Genomic DNA, 20,032 nt, shown 5'->3' with positions numbered 1-20,032 from the left:
TAGGAAGATCGCTCCTGCCCCGAAAGCCTTCTAGACCACCAGATAAGGCCGGGAAGGCGGCAGGGAGGTGGGGGTGGGTCAGAGCCAGATAATCGCAGTTTTTCGCCATTCGCAGTCTGGCTCTGCCCGTATCCCCCGCGAATAACGAGGGAGAAGTGTAAGATCTTACTCTATTAAACTAGTGAGGAGTCTGATGTTGGCAGCTCTGGGTGACCCTTGACACAGCGAAAGGCCAAGCATGTCGGGTTGGACAACTGGGCTGAGCTAAAAAGAACAATAAGATAAGTGTCACTTTGAAAAGTTATAATTTCACTATTTAAATTAATAAGATTTAAATATTTAAAAAAGTGAGCCGATGAGGAGTAACCCCGTAAATCTTGCCGCAAGGAAAGTTTATTGAGTGATGGAGTGGGGGCGCTGAGGCTCTGAAGAAGGTTATTAAACAATTGATTATAAGGTTCTTGAAAGATAATTTGTGCTGAAGATTGTGGAAAAGTTTTGGAAAATTTCTGAATATCAAGTTATTGCTGTATCTAGAAAACCATCTACACAGCAGTGCTATTAACAGAAATGGAAATGTTTTACCTCCTGGTGCTCTCTTCTTCACCAAGAACCTTCATCCTCTTCACTGCCTTCATTTCTGGATTACCTTCTCCAACTTTCCACTTCGGTCCGAGTCCACCTCAGTGCTATTAGTGCTTTCTATACTCCTGTTGGCAAGAAACCTCCATTTGAGCCACTAGCGTCTACTCATCTGAAGTTCCTTACTTGGAAAGTGCTATTCTTGATTGCTATTACTTCTGCTCGTCGAGTCAGTGAGCTTAAAGCATTGGTTTCCAACTCATGACAAGGTGGATTTTCGCACTCATCCTAAATTCCTTCCAAAGGTTGTCATGGAATTTCATCTCAATAAATCCATTGTGCTTCCAGTCTTCTTTACAAAACCTCATTCTCATAATAATAATAATAACTTTATTCTTCTATACTGCCATAATCTTGCGACTTCTAGGCGGTTTACAACTGAAGAGAGCTGGACAATCAGCGATTTACAGTATGCAGATAGAGAAATTACAGTATACAGAATCTTAGAAATGCAGCAATTATAATTTACATTACATTACTGATTTCTATTCCGCCTCAACCTTGCAGTTCTGGGCGGATTACAAAAGAGACAACTGGACATTTCCAGGATAATTACAGAGAGAATTCTGGTCATTTCCAGGAGAAGTTACAAGAATAATGGAGCTGTATATTTCAAGAGCTACAAGATGCTGTACAAATAGGAAATAGTGCAGATCCAGTATATATACCGTTAGGGAAGCAGTTGACATGCTTGAGGCTAATGAGAAGGGAACTGGTGAGGGGGGAAGGAGGGGGGGAGTTGCGTTGAGGGGGGTCTGGTTGGGGTTAAGCCATCTGTATAAATTTTTTGAATAGGTGGGTTTTGATTTCTTTGCGAAAATATTTGTAGTCGTTTGTTGTTATCAGCAGGTTGGAGATAGTGTGGTCCAGTTTTGCTGCATGCGTCGCCAGCAGACTGTCAAATATCTTCTTGCGCTGGGTGCCTTTGAGTGTGGGGTAGGTAAAAGGGGTCTTAGTTCTTCTTTGCCTGTGGTGGCGTTTTGGTACAGGCGGTTGTTTAGATAATTGGGGGCTGTGCCATTTATTGCTTTGAATAATAGACAGTATAGTTTGAATTGAACTCGTGCTTGCATTGACAACCAGTGTGAGTCCAGGTAGGCCGCGGTGACATGGTCAAATTTTCTCAGTGAGTAGATTAATCTGAGTGCAGTGTTTTGGATTATCTGTAGTTGTTTTATCATTGTTGCAGGGCAAGGCAGATAGAGTATGTTGCAGTAGTCCAAAAGACCTAGTACTAGGGATTGGACTACTAGCCTATATTGCTCTTTGTTAAAGAATTTTCTGATTTTTCTTAAATTGCACATGGCTAGAAATGCTTTCTGGGTGGTCTTGTTGATTTGGGCCTGCATTGTGCAGCATCTGTCTATTGTTACTCCTAGGAGTTTTAGGGTAGGTTGTATAGGGTATTTGGAGGCGTTTATTTCTAGTTCTGTGATGGAGGGATTCTTATCTTTTTCAAGCAGTAGAAATTTTGTTTTGTCAGTGTTCAGCTTCAATTTGTGATCTGCCATCCATTTTTCCACTGCTTGAAGGGTTTTTTCCAATTTTTCTGTAGAAGTTGGGTCAGGAGCATCAAAGGGTAGGAGTATGGTGATGTCGTCAGCGTAGCTGAATGAAGTTACATTCAGATTGTCTAGGGTAGACCCAAGGGAGGATAAGAAGAGATTGAAGAGAGTAGGTGAGAGTGGTGATCCTTGAGGAACTCCACAGGGGTTGGACCATGGTTCTGATTTAAGATTGTTTGACTTTACTCTATAAGATCTGTATTTAAGGAATCCTTCGAACCAATTGTATACCCTGCCTGAGATCCCTATGGCTTCTAGTGTCTGTAGTAGGATGGTGTGGTCGATCAGATCGAATGCTGCAGATAGATCGAGTTGAATTATCAGCATCCTTCTGCCTTTGCTGAGGTGCTGTCGGGCTGTATCTAGTAGGGTTACTAGTAAAGTCTCCGTGCTATGGTTGGATCTGAATCCCGATTGAGAGGGGTTGAGAAGATTGTGGTCTTCCAGGTAATTTGTGAGGAATTGTGCAACTAGTCCTTCTATAAGTTTGACGTATATTGGTATGAGGCGATGGGTCTATAGTTAGCGGGGTTATCTATAAGGCCTTTGTGGTCCTTCACAATTGGAGTGATTATGATTTCTCCTAGGTGCTGTGGGAATTGACCTTCAGTGAGTGTAATTTGGATCCATTGCATGAGGCTGGCCCTAAATTTGGGGGTGGAGTTGGTTATTAGATACGCGGGACAATAGTTCAGGTCGCATGAGGCATGACTGTATTTTTTGTAGAATCGATTCATGTCTGTCCAGTTTACCGCAGGGAATTCGGTCCAGGTCCTGTCTGCAGCAATGGCTTCTCCTATTGGGGGATTTGTTGTTATCTCGTCGAGGAGTTATTGAAGATAGTCCTGATTGTTGTAATCTTGTTTTTGAAGTGGTCTGCGAGTTGAGTGGCTGTTGGAGGGTGATTTCCTTGTGCTGCTAGGTAAGGTTTGGTGTTGGTGAGGTTTTTTACTAGATTGAAAAGTTTTTTTGAGTCTATGGACTCCATGCCTACCAGCTTGGAGTAGTAATCTTTTCTTTTTTCTTTGAGTTTGGTCTTGTATTGTTTGATTAGACTTCTCCATGCTATTTTGGATTGTTCTTGGTTCTTTTTTTTCCAGTTTCTTTCCATTTGTCTGCAGTGCCTTTTGAGTTGAAGCAGTTCAGCGTCGAACCATTTGTCTGATTGTCTGCAGATTTTGTGTTTTGATTTTATTGGAGCTAGCTCATTTAGGATTGTTTCGCTTAATGTTTGCCATTGTGGTATGAATTCTTTAGGGTCTATGGATTCGATTGCGGGATCTCATCCTGGAGAAGCAGCTCTTCATACATTGGATTGTAAGCGTGCATTGGCATACTACCTGCAAAGGACTAAACCACACAGGACTTTACCTCAACTGTTCATCTACTTTGATCCTAACAGATTGGGCTGACCAGTCACCAAAAGAACTATTTCTACATGGCAGCCTGTATTTTCTTCTGCTATGCTCGCGCTAGATTTCACCTCGAGGGATGTGTTGCAGCACACAGAGTTCAAGCGATGGCAACTTCAGTGGCTTTCTTACAATCCATTCCCATTGATGAAATTTGCAAAGCAGTCACTTGGTCCTCAATTCACACTTTCACATCTCACTACTGTCTAGAATCCTGTTCCAGATGAGATGGTCATTTTGGCTAAGCAGTATTACAGAATTTATTTTCTACCTAATGGCCAACTCTCCCTCCATCCCATTTTATTCAGCTAGGGAGTCCCACATGTGAGAATATGCTGCCTGCTTGTCCTAGGATAAAGCACAGTTACTTACCGTAACAGGTATTATCTGACAGATATTCTCACATCCCTCCCACCTTCCCTGGTTGACTTCTTAGCTTGTTTACGGAACTGAGGTGCCACGGGTGGGAAGGCACTTGCTCATGTGCAGTAATGGGCAGTCTTAAAGCTTTGGAACTCTTAAAGTGCCGGTGCGCTTTTCACTGTCCATACCGGGCTCCATGGATGACGTCACCCACATGTGAGAATATCTGCTTGCTGTCTCCAGATAACACCTGTTACAGTAAGTAACTGTGCTTTACCCTAGAAATACGTAGACAAACATGATTTAATGAAACAGAGTCAGCATGGGTTCAGCCGAGAGAGATCTTGCCTCACCAGTTTGCTTGAATAAACATGTGAATAAAGGTGAGCCAGTTGATATAGTATATCTGGATTGTCAGAAAGCTTCTGATAAAGTTCATGAAAGGCTCCTGAGAAAATTAAAGAGTCAAGGGTTAGGTGGCAAAGTTCAGTTGGGAACTGGGAATTGGTTATCGGATAGAAAACAGAGGGTAGAGTTCAATGGTCAATGGAAGAGAGTAAACAGTGGAGTGTCACAGGGATCTGTACTGGGACTGGTGCTATTTAACTTGTTTATAAATGATCTGGAAATTGGAATGACGAGTGAGGTGATTAAATTTGCAGATGACTCTAAACTGTTCAAAGTTGTTAAAACGCATGCAGATTGTGAAAAATTGCAGGCAGACCTTAGGAAATTGGAAGACAGGGCGTCCAAGTGGCAGATGAAGTTTTTAATGTGGACAAATGCAAAGTGATGCACATTGAGAAGAATAACCAGAATCACAGTTACCGGATGCTAGGGTCTACATTGGGGGTTAGCGCCCAAGAAAAGGATCTGGGTGTCATCATAGACAATACGATGAAACCTTCCACCTAATGTGCTGCGGCAGCCAAAAAAGCAAACAGAATGCTAGGAATTATTAAAAAAGGGATGGTTAACAAGACTAAGAATGTTATAATGCCTCTGTATCGCTCCATGGTGCAACCTCATCTGGAGTATTGCATTCAATTCTGGTCTCCTTATCTCAAGAAAGATATAGTGGTGCTAGAAAAGGTTCAAAGAAGAGCAACCAAGATAATAAAGGGGATGGAACTCCTCTCGTATGAGGAAAGACTAAAAAAGTTAGGACTCTTCAGCTTGGAAAAGAGACAGCTGAGGGGAGATATGATTGAAGTCTACAAAATCCTGAGTGGAGTAGGATGGGTATAAATGGATCGATTTTTCATTCCGTCAAAAATTACAAAGACCAGGGGATACTAGATGAAGTTACAGGGAAATATTTTTAAAACCAATAGGAGGACTTTTTTTTTCCACTCAGAAAATAGTTAAACTCTGGAACGCATTGCCAGAGGTTATGGTATGAGCGGATAGCATAGCTGATTTTAAGAAAGGTTTGGACAATTTCCTGGAGGAAAAGTCCATAGTCGGTTATTGAGAAAGCGACATGGGGGAAGCACTGCTCGCCCTGGATCAGTAGCATGGACTATTGCTACTCCTTGGGTTTTGGCCATGTACTAGTGACCTGGATTGGCCACCATGAGAATGAGCTACTGGGCTTGATGGATCATTTGTCTGACCCAGTAAGGCTATTCTTATGTTCTTTTGCTTTATCTGTCTCTCTCTCTCACTCGCGCGCTCTCTCCCTTTCCACACTCCTCCCTAACATTATCTCTCCCTCTCAGTGTACCCTTTTTTATCCCCTCCCACTCACATTTTTTCTCCTTCCACTTCAGTATTCCATCTCTCTTCCCTTTCCCCCTCTCCCTTCCCAGCACACCCTTATTCTTCCCTTTTCTCTGACACTCTCTCTCTCCCTACCTTCCAGCTCTTTCTAATATTCTTCCCTTATCTCCTCCCATTATTTTCTCTTTTCTTCTTCTTCCTAGACACTTATCTTCTCCACAAGGCACACCCTTTCTTTCTCACCAACACTCTAGTCCCTCCCTTCCATTCTGCTGCTCCTGTGGTACATCTACTCCCACAGCACTGCAGTTCTTCAGATCCTGTGATACATCTTCTGGGTTTCTTGGCTTCTCAGTTCCTACAGCATCCATTGCACAACTCCTTCCATGGTGCCACTCTTCGACTCTGCATAGCCTGAACTGTCACGTCTTTCCATGGCATATACTTCCTGCACTTCAGCAGCAATAGACAGATACTATATACAGTATAGTATTTCCAAAATACAGCCTAGGGAGGGAGTAGTTGTCAGATAACTTGGGCAGGCAGAATAAAATGAGATTGACACAGGGGATGAATAGTACAGCCTATTTGATGGCCCTTTCAGTTAGTCATGTATGTAATAATGCTGTGGCTTGTTTTTTTTATCATTGGAAATGGAAACATTTCAGAAATTAAGCTGTCTGGGAAAAAAGTTGTCAACAGGCATATTTGCTTCAAGGGAGAAGGGGTGAAACATATGCAGTGTGCCCTGTGCTGTGTCTACTCATTCCCCTTTTTGTCCTGATCTGGAGCCAGTTCAGCCTTTAAGGACAAATCTTTCTATTTGGCTAAGTGATAAAACAGTTAATTTGACTGGTCTGGCGGCAGACCATGTTTGCATAGCCACATGCCAGTTTTGCAATAAAAGATAATCTTACAAATACACAAATAGTGATTTGGACCACTGCATGTGTGCACTATCACTCTTTCTCCTACCCAAGCTATAAAACTATAGCTAAAATTAACTATAAAATTAACAGACATCATTTGCAGAATATTACCTTTGTTTGGAACATGTCTTCATGTGAGCCCTTTGATTCTTTCTTTATTGCATCTCTAGAGCTGTTAGTTAATAGATATTAACTATGTTAATTCTACTCAATCTGTAACATTTATAATCATTGTAAAACGCATAGAACTTCACAGTCCTGCAGTATATAAACTGTTATTATAATTATTATTATTGTGTAATAGCAGTAACAGTGCAACTTTACTGTATTTACATTATATAATATGAAGAGTTAAGCCTGTTTCTCCTTCTTAATTATTTTTATTTTACAATTAATAATATGATCATATAACAATGTAAATAAAAAGAAAACAGTATAATAGTCTGAATGCTACATTCAGATATTGCTTGATTCTAAGTATTGTCAAACATAGTAATTTCTTTTTAAATATTTTTTTCTTCTTTTATCCTTTTTCTTCTATATATTTAAATTGTCAACAAATTGAAAAATGGCTATCATTAGCAGCTTCTTGTCAAATGAAAAAAAATCACTGAAAGTGACTCTGTGGTCTTAGGACTTGACAATTTTGCTAGCCTTTCTAGATAAGTAATTAATTCCTTACAGTTCACTAAAATCTCTGAGATCAAACGAACAACACCTATTGTCCATCCTCTCTTTGAAGATTATTAACACAAGACGCACTGACATCTTTTTGATTACAGCCCCTCCAATCTGGAACTTACTACCTATCTATTTACGAGAGGAATCCTGACTCGAAAGATTTAAAAATTCACTGAAGAGTTTTCTCTTTAGATATGCTTTTGGAGACTAATAAGTCAGTTGATCAGCAATCATTATTTCGATTTTAAACTTAACCCTCATTTTTCTCTCCCTGTCTCCCACCCTAATGTTATTTCCTTACATGTCTGCAATCCTGTTATGAATTGTACTTCCGGTGTTTTTTCCAAAGCCTCATTCTCATTCTGGAGAAACAGCTCTTCATACTCTGGACTGTAAGTGTGCTTTGGCTTTCTGCTTGGAACGCACTCAACCGCATAAATCTGCTCCTCCACTTTTTGTTTCCTTCGATCCAAACAAGTTGGGCATCCAATTTCCAAGTATACCATCTCCAACTGGTTAGCTGCTTGCATCTCTTTCTGCTATGCTCAGGCTGGACTGCATCTACAGAGTCGAGTCACAGCCCACAAAGTCAGAGCCATGTTGGCATCAGTGGCTTTCCTCAGATCTACTCCCATTGAGGAAATCTGCAAAGCTGCCACTTGGTCCTCAGTTCATACATTCACTTCTCATTATTGTCTGGATACTTTTTCCAGTCGGAATGGCCATTTTGGCCAGGCAGTTTTACAAAATTTATTCTAAATTGCCAACACTCCCACCATCCCTTTTTGATTAGCTTGGAGGTTACCCATATGTGAGAATAGGTTGCCTGCTTGTCCTGGGATAAAGCACAGTTACTTACCGTAACAGGTGTTATCCAGGGACAGCAGGCAGCTATTCTCACAACTCGCCCACCTCCCATGGTTGGCTTCTCTGCTAGCTATCTGAACTGAGGAGACACGTGCCCTGCACTGGGTGGGAAGGCACTCGCGCATGTGCGGTGCAGCAGTCGCAAACTTTCTAAAGTTCTAGAAGCAAGTCTGCTTACAAAGCTGTTTGCATCCGGGCTCCGTGGATGATATCACCCATATGTGAGAATAGCTGCCTGCTGTCCCTGGATAACACCTGTTATGGTAAGTAACAGTGCTTTACCAAACTTATTTGCATAGTGAAGATGAAGTGATTTTGAAAGAAACGCAAGTCCACAGGGTGGCTTTAGTCCTCAAAAGACAGTGTGAGGCCTTGTTCTTGAGGCTGTAGGCAGCTGCAGTGGCTTCTTTTATTGCACATGCCTGCTATACTATATTGTATCAGGCTCATCAGAGGAGGAGGACGCTTACTCCGCAGTTGCTAATTTTGGGGGTGGATTATGTAGCAGATGCTCATATGACATGTTCAGGGTCATAATTAATGACTCTGCTTATTCTTGGGGGGGTGGGTCCAGTGGGAGTGGTCTTGGGGGGGGGTCCGGGTGGGCTACCTTTGGGGGTGTCCGGCAGGAGGGATTGGGATCCCTCCTACCGCAATTCATGCTTTGCCCCTGTACTATGAGGGTATTTCTGTAAATGTGCCTATATTTAGGTGCTTAGAGGGTGATTATATGGCACCTATTCTATAAAGGAAAGTAAGCACCTGCTTTCCTTTACTGAATACTAATGTAACAGCTAATATATATGAATATGTATAAAAGTGAGCACGAGCACATGACAGTTATAGAGCTGGTGTAATGTGCTTGTGCCTGAATTGCTGAAACATACATAAATTTTAGAATTCTATAATTTACACACATAACTATGAGCCCTGGCCACATTTTACCCAAATACTGTTCATGTTCATGGCCACCTTCCAACTACTGTACATACTATTGCACATAGGTGCCCTTTTATTGAATAGCATACAGCTGAAATTTAGACATTTAATGTGCATAACAATTATCAATGATGTTGACATCTTCTTTATAGAACTGCCCCCTAGGGTAGGTCAATAATGATTTTCAGCAGCACTTTCCAGAGAGTGCTGTTGAAAATTTTTGAATCAATCTGGTCAGTGACACTTATCCAGACAGCAAATGCTGCTATCTGGATAAGTGCTTTTAAATATGAGGTCCATTGCATACATTAGGATTGTCAAAAGTACATACCAGTATGTAAGTGCAAACCCTGACCTCATGAAAGTCTTCACAACCTACTAGTAAAGTTATACATAGATACACTGTATATGAATTTTACCCATACATATGGTAGGAAATTTTATAAAAGCCCATTTCCATGAGTAAGACACTGTTTTACCTATGGAAATTACTTTGAAAATTAACCTCACAATGCTTAATCCAGTGCAATAGGAATGGTATGCTGAACCATAGGGTACTCTGTCAATTCTCATGAGCATACTACAAAAAGATGTCAATCACAGTGTGGAAGAGTAAGGAGTTATCTTCGATTAATGCTATCATTCTACCTCCAAACAGCAGGGGCTGCTAGCCTAAGACTGAGCAGACTACATGTCCCAAACAGCACTGGGCTTTACAGCTCAGTGCCAAGACATCTTAACAAGCTAGTCAGTGGGCAGGACTCAGCAGGGAGGTGTTTATCTGCTATAGAACAGACTCAGGGAGGTCTCATAGTGCAAGGATCCTGAAGGAGAGAAACCTTCCCTAGCCGTGGCTGCATTCAAGCCCTGGGGAGGACTGGAGTGAGGAAGCTAGCCAAGAACCCACCGAGGAAAACACTAGAGAGGTGATCTTCTAATCCAAGACCTCTGTAAACTGAACCTGCTGGTTTAAAAGTGACTGTCTGTGTTTGGGGCATGGCAGCTGAGCTGAAGCAAGTTGAGAGTGTTGTTGGAGTAAAGGGATTTACTTCTCCAACATGTACTTCTGTTTGGACTATTTGACAAGTGAAGTAGGAACCAGACTTATGGTGCTTTAAGCCTGAGAGAACTAGGGAAATTGACCCAAAAGCTGAGGTTGCTGGACTGAATGTGATATACCTAACTGCCTAAAGTGTACAAGCTGCTGCACTGGCCATGAAATATAAAAGTTAAAAGTATATCTTTGCCTTTCCAGAGCCCATGAGGGAATAGGCTTAGGTAGAAGTCTCAATGAAACATTTTGTTGCACCTTCTAAAGTGGTTGTTTGTGTTGTTTTGAATACATGTGTACAGGGCTCCAGGAAGGTCTAGACTGGACTCTGCCACACACAGCTTTTGAAAGCTCTTCCTTCTCTCAGGAATCAGAAGGCGAGCATGATAGGTGTCTTCTCATCTGCTTAGTTAATTTCTTTTTTATTGTGTTTTTTTGCTCAAGTCATGGTCTTTTTCATGAAATCAGAGATCCCTTTTGATAAGGGTCTACTCTGCATGGAGAGGAGCAGATTTTAAATCAGGTATATCCTTTGAAGACCTGTTTCAGCCAGAGTCCATTCCCTTGGTATTTGCTTATCCTTTTGATTTGGTCAGGGGCTGGACACAGGCTGTTTAGGCACTAATAGCGTTCCTTCAGTGTGCTCATGGTGCTGGCTGCGTTTCGTCTATCCCCCACCCCCGTTTTTCATGAGAGGTTTGGAGAGGTTGAGGGTCGGTTTGTGGAGGTCCGACCAGGAGCCCGAAGATCCTAATGAAGTAGCTGATTGACGAAGCAGAGGGCATCTCCTAGAACAGCTACACCTGAGAGGTTCTGAAGCAGGCAGCAACAACTCCATTTCCCCAACACATGGTCTGTGAGTAAGGCTGTGACAGCCTGTGGAAAAAATCAGGGGAAAGATTTCTTCAAAAACTGTTTTAACTGTTTCTACAACTAGGGTCTTGTGTTTCATTATAAAGCTAGAATCGGCCATCTTGTGAGATCTGGTTGAATGAGTTGCCACAGATTATGGTTTTGATTGGAATGAATTTAATCAATTATTGAATAATGTATGGAATATGGGTGGAAATCATTAATGGATTGACTTTTTAAGCATTAGGGGTTTAGATAATTAATTAATTGAATGAAATTCAGCTAATGTATCATTTTTGTAAGTTTAGATAAAATGGTTTTATAAATGAGTTTAACATCTGTTTTTATCTGTGGAATTTTTATAATGAGGTTGATAATTATTGTATTAATAGTTAATTATATAGTTTGTATATACCATCATGTATTTATTGATTTCATATCTGTATTCATTTAGAAACAATAATTTATACATCATTAGTGAATGCAATTTTTGGATTGATTGTATGAAAGGTTACTAGATAATTAGGATGATTTATTTCATGATATCAGGATTTAAGAATGCAGTAGATAGAAGATTATTATTGTATTTGTGGAGGAGTGTGTGGCGCAGTGGTTGGAGATACATCCTCAGCACCCTGGGGTTGTGGGTTCAAATCCCGCGCTGCTCTTTGTGACTCTGGGCAAGTCACTCAGTTCTCCATAGCCTCAGGTACGTTAGATAGATTGTGAGCCCACCGGGACAGAGAGGGAAAAATACTCGAGAACCTGATTGTAAAACCGCTTAGACAACCTTGATAGGCGGTATATAAAAACCTAATAAACTTGAAACTTGATATGTATAGAGATTTTAAATATTTGTGGATCAATGATTAGGAGTATATGAAGTGTGTAGTTGTTAATTCAACACCATATAACATGTGGATTAATTATAAAAGATTTTGTTCTGTATTATATTAATATAAGTAAATTATGTGTGTATTAATATATTTAAAAGTTAAAACGCAGTTTCAGGGATGTTAATGTGATATGGTATAACTTTTTGTATTATGTAGTGCTCCTTGTTTGAACCCTTGAGAAAGCCTGTTTAGGCGAAACGGGTCCTGTTGGGCAAGCAAATGATACTGCAATAAAGGATAAGTAAAAAGATTCACAAGCTGTTAATTCTTTATTATTTTATTAGTAGTTGAATTTAAAAGAATAGATCAACACATAGAGTTAGCACGTTTTGCTATCATTGTATTTTATAATCAGACCTGATGAGTGAGGGTGATTTTGGTTGTGTGATTTTAAGCTTCCAAAGCTTTCTAAGTGCCAGGGATGGAGTCCTCTGACTCTAATACCCCTATATCATACCTTGTTTGTGAAGAATGGGCGGCAGAAGAGCAGCCTTGCACCACGTTTGCTATACTATAGGTATACTCCCTGGTGGCACAGGTGACTAAAGGCACATCCTTACCCAGTGGGGGAGGAGTCATGCTGAAGGATACACAGGACCACAGAGTGGATATGGTCCTCAAGAGGCAGTTTGAGGCCCTGACCCTTGGAATTAAGGTAGTCTCAGCTGCTTCTTTGTAACACACACCTGCCATTCATGGCTGCAAACCCTGGACAGGAATGGAACAGCCATAGCTTCAGTATTAGCTGTTCTGTCCTTTCTTCAAGAAGGTCTGGATATGGGGCTGGCAGTTTCCTCACTGAAAGTTCAAATGGCTGGAGTTTCCTGTTTCAGGTCCCAGGGTGCTAGATGTTATCTCTCTGCATACCTGAATGTTGTCAAATTCTTCAAGGGTGCTCTAAGGCTGCATGTGGGGTTCGTCAGTCCTGTCCATCCTGGAACCTAAACATTACATCATGTTAGAGGGGCTCTCGAAGTCTCTGTTTGAGCCTTTACAGGATGCCACCCTCATGGACCTGACTATCAAGACAATATTTCTGGTTGCCATCACTTCTGCAAAGCGAGTCTCTGAACTGCAAGCCTTGTCTTGCAGAGACCCATACCTGTATATCACTGAGGCCGGGTTCTCCTTGAAGACTGTTCCCTCTTTCTTGCCAAAGGTGGTTTTGGCATTTCACATCAGCCAGGAAGTTCAACTTCCAGCCCTCAGGATCTAAGAAGGAGGACGAAGGTGCTGGATGTCTGAAGGGCTATCTTGCGTTACCTGGAGGTTATGAATGACTTTTGTATCTTGGACCACCTTTTCATGTTGACTAATCCAGCTAAGAAGGGGAGGCTGGCTTCTAAGGCTACCATTTCAAGATGGATCAGATCGGCAATTTTGTCCTACTACATTGTCTGCGGTAGGCAGCCTCCCTTTACTCTTTGAGCACATTTGACGAGAGGATGATTCCACCGGATGAGATTTGCTGGGCAGCTACTTGGTCGTTTCTTCACACTTTCACTAAATTTTTTAGGGTGAATGTAGCAGCTCAAGAGAACTTCTCATTTGGAGCCTCAGTTTTGAAGGCAGGCTTATCTTTCCCACCCAGGGTTTCTGGGACTGCTTAGGTACGTCCCTTGGTTCAGAATACCATCCCTATTGCACTGGAAAAAGAGATTAGGTTCTTGTCTTGATAATATCTTTTCCAGTAGATAGGAATGGTATTCTGAACCCCCTGCCCATCATTGTTGAGGCGCCTATCTGGACCTACTGCTACCTAAAGGCTGTGTCTCTGACCTTTCTGCCAGCTATCATAAAATGGAAGACATTGTATACTGAATGTATATAGTTATCCCAGGACAAGCAGGCAGCATATTCTTGACTGATGGGTGACGGCACCGACGGAGCCCCGGTACGGACAATTTTAGAGTGATTGCACTCTAAGAACTTGGAAAGTTCTAGCAGGCCGCACCGCGCACGCGCGAGTGCCTTCCCGCCCAACAGAGGCGCGCGGTCCCCAGTTTCTTAGTTTCCGCGGAGCTAAGAAGACGCACTTTCAACGGCTGTTGAAAACTTTTTTCTCATTCGCCTTCCCGCTCGCGTAAACCTTTTCGGAATTTGTATTCCCCTTTTTTCTTTTCTTATTTTATTAAAAAAATAAAGAATTTTCTTTTTTTTTTCTTCTCTTTTTCGGGTTTGCCCCGGCGGGGCCTGCTGCCACCATCGAGGCCTCGGCCTTCGATTTGGCAGAAGCCGTTTTCACGTTCATGCCCCCCCCCAACCCGGTTTTAAGAAGTGCCAGCGGTGCGCAAGGCCCATTTCCCTCACTGACCCGCACAACTGGTGCTTACAGTGCCTGGGTCCTGACCATCGGGCGTCCACCTGCACCCGCTGTGCCACTCTAAAAAAGAGAATGTTAAAAAACCGCCAGATCCAACAGCAACTTTTATTTGGTACCGAGATGTCGGATTCGGCGGCACCGGTCCCGACTTCAGCCCCGACACAGTCGGCACCTACCTCATCGACGCCGCGCGACACCGTGCCGGCGTCGCATCCCTCAGGTAAGCCGGCTAAGAAGCCTTCCCCGCTGGAGCGTCCTCCGGTCTCAGTGGCAGCGAGCCCAATCCTGCCGACCTCGAGGCGCCCGCGGAAGCGCTCCGCTCCGATTGAGGTTAGCCCTTCGACCTCGGGTTCCTCTTCGGAGTGTAGAGCGGCACCAAAGGTACCGGTGAAGAAAAAAGAGGTACCGGTGCCTTCGCTGGACGAGTGAATTGCCGCCGTCCTGCAAGTACAGCTCAAAGAGCAATTGCAGCAGCTCCTGCCTGCTCTTCTGACACCGAGCCTTCCAGTCCCGGTCCAGTCTGAGCTACCGGTACCAGCAGTGGAGCAGCCTCTTTTATCGGTATCCACTTTGTCGGTACCGGTACATACAGCTTCCTCGGTGTCCATGCCAATTTTAGCGCCGGAACCGAAGTCTTTACACCAGGCGGTGCAAACTTCGGCACCGGCACACCCGATAACATCTCCCGGTACCGTTTCTCAGAGGTTTGGTAAGTCGACTCACAAAACTCGACACCTAGAACCCTCCACACCGGAGTCACGGGACCGTAGCTTTCAGGTGAGGGACCCTGATCTGTGGGGTGATTCAGAGGAGCCTTTCCTCTCTGAGGGAGAGTGTTCGTCAGGGGACGAGGATCCTTCTGGTTTAGATCCGTCCTCCAAACCTGATGCAACTTCTTTCACCTCTTTTCTCAAAGAGATGTGCGACTCTCTCTCTATTCCCTTGGAGGCTGAATCCAAAAAATCCAAGGCATTTCTCGATGCACTGGACTTTGACCAGCCTCCAAGGGAATTCTTAAAATTGCCTCTCCATGATATTTTGCGAGAGACTTTCTATAAAAATCTAGAGACACCTTTGACCATTCCAGGAGCTCCTCGCAAACTGGACTCCTTATATAAGGTCATTCCTATTCCTGGCTTTGACAAACTGCAACTCCCCCATGAGTCTTTACTAGTGGAATCTAAAGAAATCCACGGGGGCTAGTGTGTACGCCTCTGTCCCTCCTGGCAGAGAAGGTAAGGCCATGGATAAGATTGGCAAGCGGTTGTATCAGAATGCGATGCTAGCTAATAGATCTGGGAACTATGCTTTCCATTTTTCGTTCTACCTTAAGCATCTCATTCAAACTTTGTCAACTTTTGAAAAATACCTTCCTGACCGTAAAAGATCTGCCTTTCGCCAAACTTCTTCATCGCTCTTACAACTTCGTAAGTTCATGGTCAGATCAATCTATGATACCTTTGAGCTGACCTCTAGGGCCACGGCTATGTCAGTGGCCATGCGGCGACTGGCCTGGCTTAGAGTTTCAGAACTCGATGTCAATCATCAAGATCGCCTGGCCAATGCACCTTGCTTGGGGGATAAGCTGTTTGGAGAATCCATGGAATCCACTACCCAAAAACTCTCAGCTCATGAGACTCGGTGGGACACTCTCCTTAAAACGAAAAAGAAACCCCCACCTACCAGGCCTTTTCGCCAGCAGTCGGCCTACCAGCGTAGATTTGTGGCTCGTCCTTTACCACAGGCCCCGCAGCAACCCAGGCGTCAGAGGCAACAACAGAGGCAAGCTTCTAGACCAGCACAGCAGCAACAACAGGTGAAGCCTCCCCCTTCACAAAAATCCACTCAACCCTTTTGATTTGGTTCTCCAGGACATAGCCAGTCTCCATCCTGCTGCCCACCTTCCGCAGCCCATAGGAAGACGCCTTACTCTTTTCATAAGCCGTTGGGAAACCATCACCTCGGATCAGTGGGTCCTCAACATCATCCGCCACGGCTACTCTCTCAACTTTCAGACACTTCCTGCCCAAAGTCTGCCAAGAGAGTCTGCTTTGAACACTCCTCAGGTTTCACTCCTTCTTCAGGAGGTTCAATCCCTCCTCCTTCTGAACGCTATAGAGGAAGTTCCTCTAGATCAAAAGGGGCAGGGATTCTACTCCCGTTATTTTCTAGTTACCAAAAAAACAGGAGATCTCAGACCCATCCTAGATCTTCGCGATCTCAACAAATGCTTGGTCAAAGAGAAATTCAGAATGCTCTCTTTAGCCACTCTTTACCCTCTTCTCAATCAAGGCGACTGGCTATGTTCCCTCGATCTCAAAGAGGCTTACACTCACATACCGATAAATCTGGCCTCCAGACAGTACCTAAGCTTCATGATCAATCGTTGTCATTACCAGTACAAAGTGCTACCCTTCGGTCTTGCCTCCTCTTCAAGAGTGTTTACCAAATGTCTGATTGTGGTGGCTGCTTTTCTGTGTTCCCACCACCTTCAGGTGTTTCCTTACCTGGACGATTGGTTGATAAAGGCCAATTCATCTCAGACAGTACTCCAGGCCACCAACCAGACCATCCTATTTCTACGTTTGCTGGGGTTCGAGATCAATCTACCCAAATCTCATCTCATCCCCACTCAGAGACTTCAATTCATTAGAGCAGTCTTGGACACAGTCCTCATGAGAGCGTTCCTGCCGTCCAACCATCTTCAAACGCTTCAATCTCTATGTCAGCAGGTGCTTCCACAACGTTCCATCTCTGCCAAGCAAATGATGATACTCTTGGGTCACATGGCCTCCACAGTTCATGTCACACCACTTGCACGTCTTCACCTGCGCACTCCTCAATGGACCCTAGCTACCCAGTGGTCCCAAGCGAGGGATCCTTGCTCACGTCACATATCTGTAACATCATCTCTTCGTCAGTCTCTACAATGGTGGTTGATATCCTCAAATCTCTCCAGAGGTCTTCTGTTCCATCTACCTCCTCATCAACTTGTCATCACCACCGACGCCTCCCCTTATGCCTGGGGAGCTCATTTGAACGAGTTCCAAACTCAAGGACTTTGGACAGATCAGGAAATGAAGCATCACATCAATTTCCTGGAACTAAGAGCAATATTTTATGCCCTCAAGGCCTTCCAGCACCTTCTCTTTCCTCAAGTCCTCCTGCTGTGCACAGACAATCAAGTTGCGATGTACTACATCAACAAGCAGGGTGGGACAGGCTCTCGCCTCTTGTGCCAAGAAGCCCAGAAGATTTGGGCTTAGGCCACAGATCACCAACTATTCCTGAAAGCTATCTACATTCAGGGAGAACAGAATTCCTTGGCGGACAAGCTCAGCAGAATTCTCCAGCCTCACGAGTGGACACTCGATCCTTTAACTCTGCAGTCCATCTTCGCTCAGTGGGGCACTCCTCAGATAGACCTCTTTGCAGCTCCTCACAATCACCAGCTGCCCCTATTCTGCTCCAGACTCTCCTCTCCTCACCGTCTGGCAGCAGATGCATTTCTCCTCGATTGGTCCAATCTGTTCCTGTACGCTTTCCCTCCTCTGCCTCTCATGTTAAGAACCTTGTTCAAGCTCAAGAGGGAACGAGCCACCATGATTCTGATTGCTCCACGGTGGCCCAGGCAACATTGGTTCTCCCTTCTACTTCAACTCAGTTCCAGGGAACCCTTTCTTCTTCCACTGTTTCCTTCGCTGCTTACACAACATCAGGAGACCCTTCTACATCCCAACCTCCAGTCTCTACACCTGACAGCTTGGTATCTCTCGGGCTGACTTCGACTGATACTCTTTTGTCTCAGCCCGTTCGCTCCATTCTGGACGCATCCAGGAAACCGGCCACTCTGCAATGTTACCATCAGAAGTGGACTAATGTGAAACCACCTCTTAAAGCCCCTCCTGTTATCTGGGATCTCAATGTAGTTCTTTCCGCCTTAATGAAGCCTCCATTTGAACCTTTGGCTACCGCTTCTTTCAAGTTTCTCTCTTGGAAGGTACTTTTCCTTATTGCTCTTACCTCTGCCAGGAGGGTCAGTGAGCTACATGCACTAGTTGCAGATCCACCTTTTACTGTCTTTCATCATGACAAGGCGTCCTGCGTACACATCCAAAGTTTCTCCCTAAGGTTGTCTCTGAATTCCATCTCAACCAATCTATTGTTCTGCCTGTCTTCTTTCCGAAACCTCACTCGCATTCTGGAGAACAGGCTCTGCATACTTTGGACTGTAAGCGGGCTCTAGCTTACTATTTAGAGCGTACTAAGCCCCACTGATCATCTCCCCAACTCTTTCTGTCCTTTTATCCGAATAAATTAGGACGCCCTGTTACTAAACGTACGTTGTCAAATTGGCTTGCAGCGTGCATTTCATTTTGTTATGCTCAGTCCGGACTGACACTGGAAGGTTCTGTCACGGCCCATAGAGTTCGAGCTATGGCAGCATCTGTGGCTTTCCTCCGTTCCACGCCTATTGAGGAAATCTGCAAAGCTGCTACATGGTCCTCAGTTCACACTTTTACATCTCACTATTGTCTGGATGCATTCTCCAGACGGGATGAACACTTCGGCCAATCTGTTTTGCAAAATTTGTTTTCCTAATGGACAACCTTCCCTCCATCCCTCTTTTTGTTAGCTTGGAGGTCACCCATCAGTCAAGAATATGCTGCCTGCTTGTCCTGGGATAAAGCAGAGTTACTTACCGTAACAGGTGTTATCCAGGGACAGCAGGCAGATATTCTTGCGTCCCACCCACCTCCCCGGGTTGGCTTCTTAGCTGGATTATCCTAACTGGGGACCGCGCGCCTCTGTCGGGCGGGAAGGCACTCGCGCGTGCGCGGTGCGGCCTGCTAGAACTTTCCAAGTTCTTAGAGTGCAATCACTCTAAAATTGTCCGTACCGGGGCTCCGTCGGTGCCGTCACCCATCAGTCAAGAATATCTGCCTGCTGTCCCTGGATAACACCTGTTACGGTAAGTAACTGTGCTTTATTTGGGTGATCAGTAAGTATCTCCTGCAACGGTCTCACAGGAGCAGATGCAAGACCCTTGATTCAGCATACCATTCCTATCTACAGGCAGTCCTTGGGTTAAGAATTAATTACGTTTTTAAAGCTGTTTTTAAGTCGGATTTGTATGTAACCCAGAACTTTTAGATTTTAAGATTCTTGCTGCTTACCTCTGCTCCCAGCTGACAAAAGCGTCAACTGTCCCTACCAGTGTTCCCTCTAAGGTACAGTATGTACAACCACACACTGTTCTTAATGTGGCCATGCATCATTATTGAATCTGCTACAGGAGAAGTGTAGGAGTTGATGCCACTGGAAATACTGCTCAGTTAAATCAAATGAAGCCGCAAGCGCGTTCTTAAGTACGAGTCGTACATAAGTCAGGCGTCTTTAACTTGGGGACTGCCTGTACTGGAAAAAATATTATCAAGATAAGAACCTAATCTCTTTTTTTACTACTTGAGATCTAGGTACCTGGGACCTGGATTGTCCATTGTTAGAAACAGGATGCTGGGCTTGTTGGACCTTCGGTCTGTCCCAGTATGATAATTCGTATGTTCTTATAAGTTTTATTTCCCCTCCAAAAGTAAAACTGGTAAGGGATATCGGACTCTGACAACACTGGAAAAAAAATTATACTGTGAACTGGCTAACATAAATGTGTATATGCTGGCACATACATGTTTATGTGGCCATGTTGCTCCATTGATAATTTGGATATTTATGGTTTTAGAATAGATGCTGCTGCTGCTTATTGTAAACAGCATATAAATCTATTCTTCA

Source organism: Geotrypetes seraphini, chromosome 16 (assembly GCF_902459505.1).
Source record: "Geotrypetes seraphini chromosome 16, aGeoSer1.1, whole genome shotgun sequence".
NCBI lineage: Eukaryota > Metazoa > Chordata > Amphibia > Gymnophiona > Dermophiidae > Geotrypetes > Geotrypetes seraphini.
The sequence above is the reverse complement of the archived record's forward strand: the minus strand, read 5'-3'. Positions refer to the sequence as shown.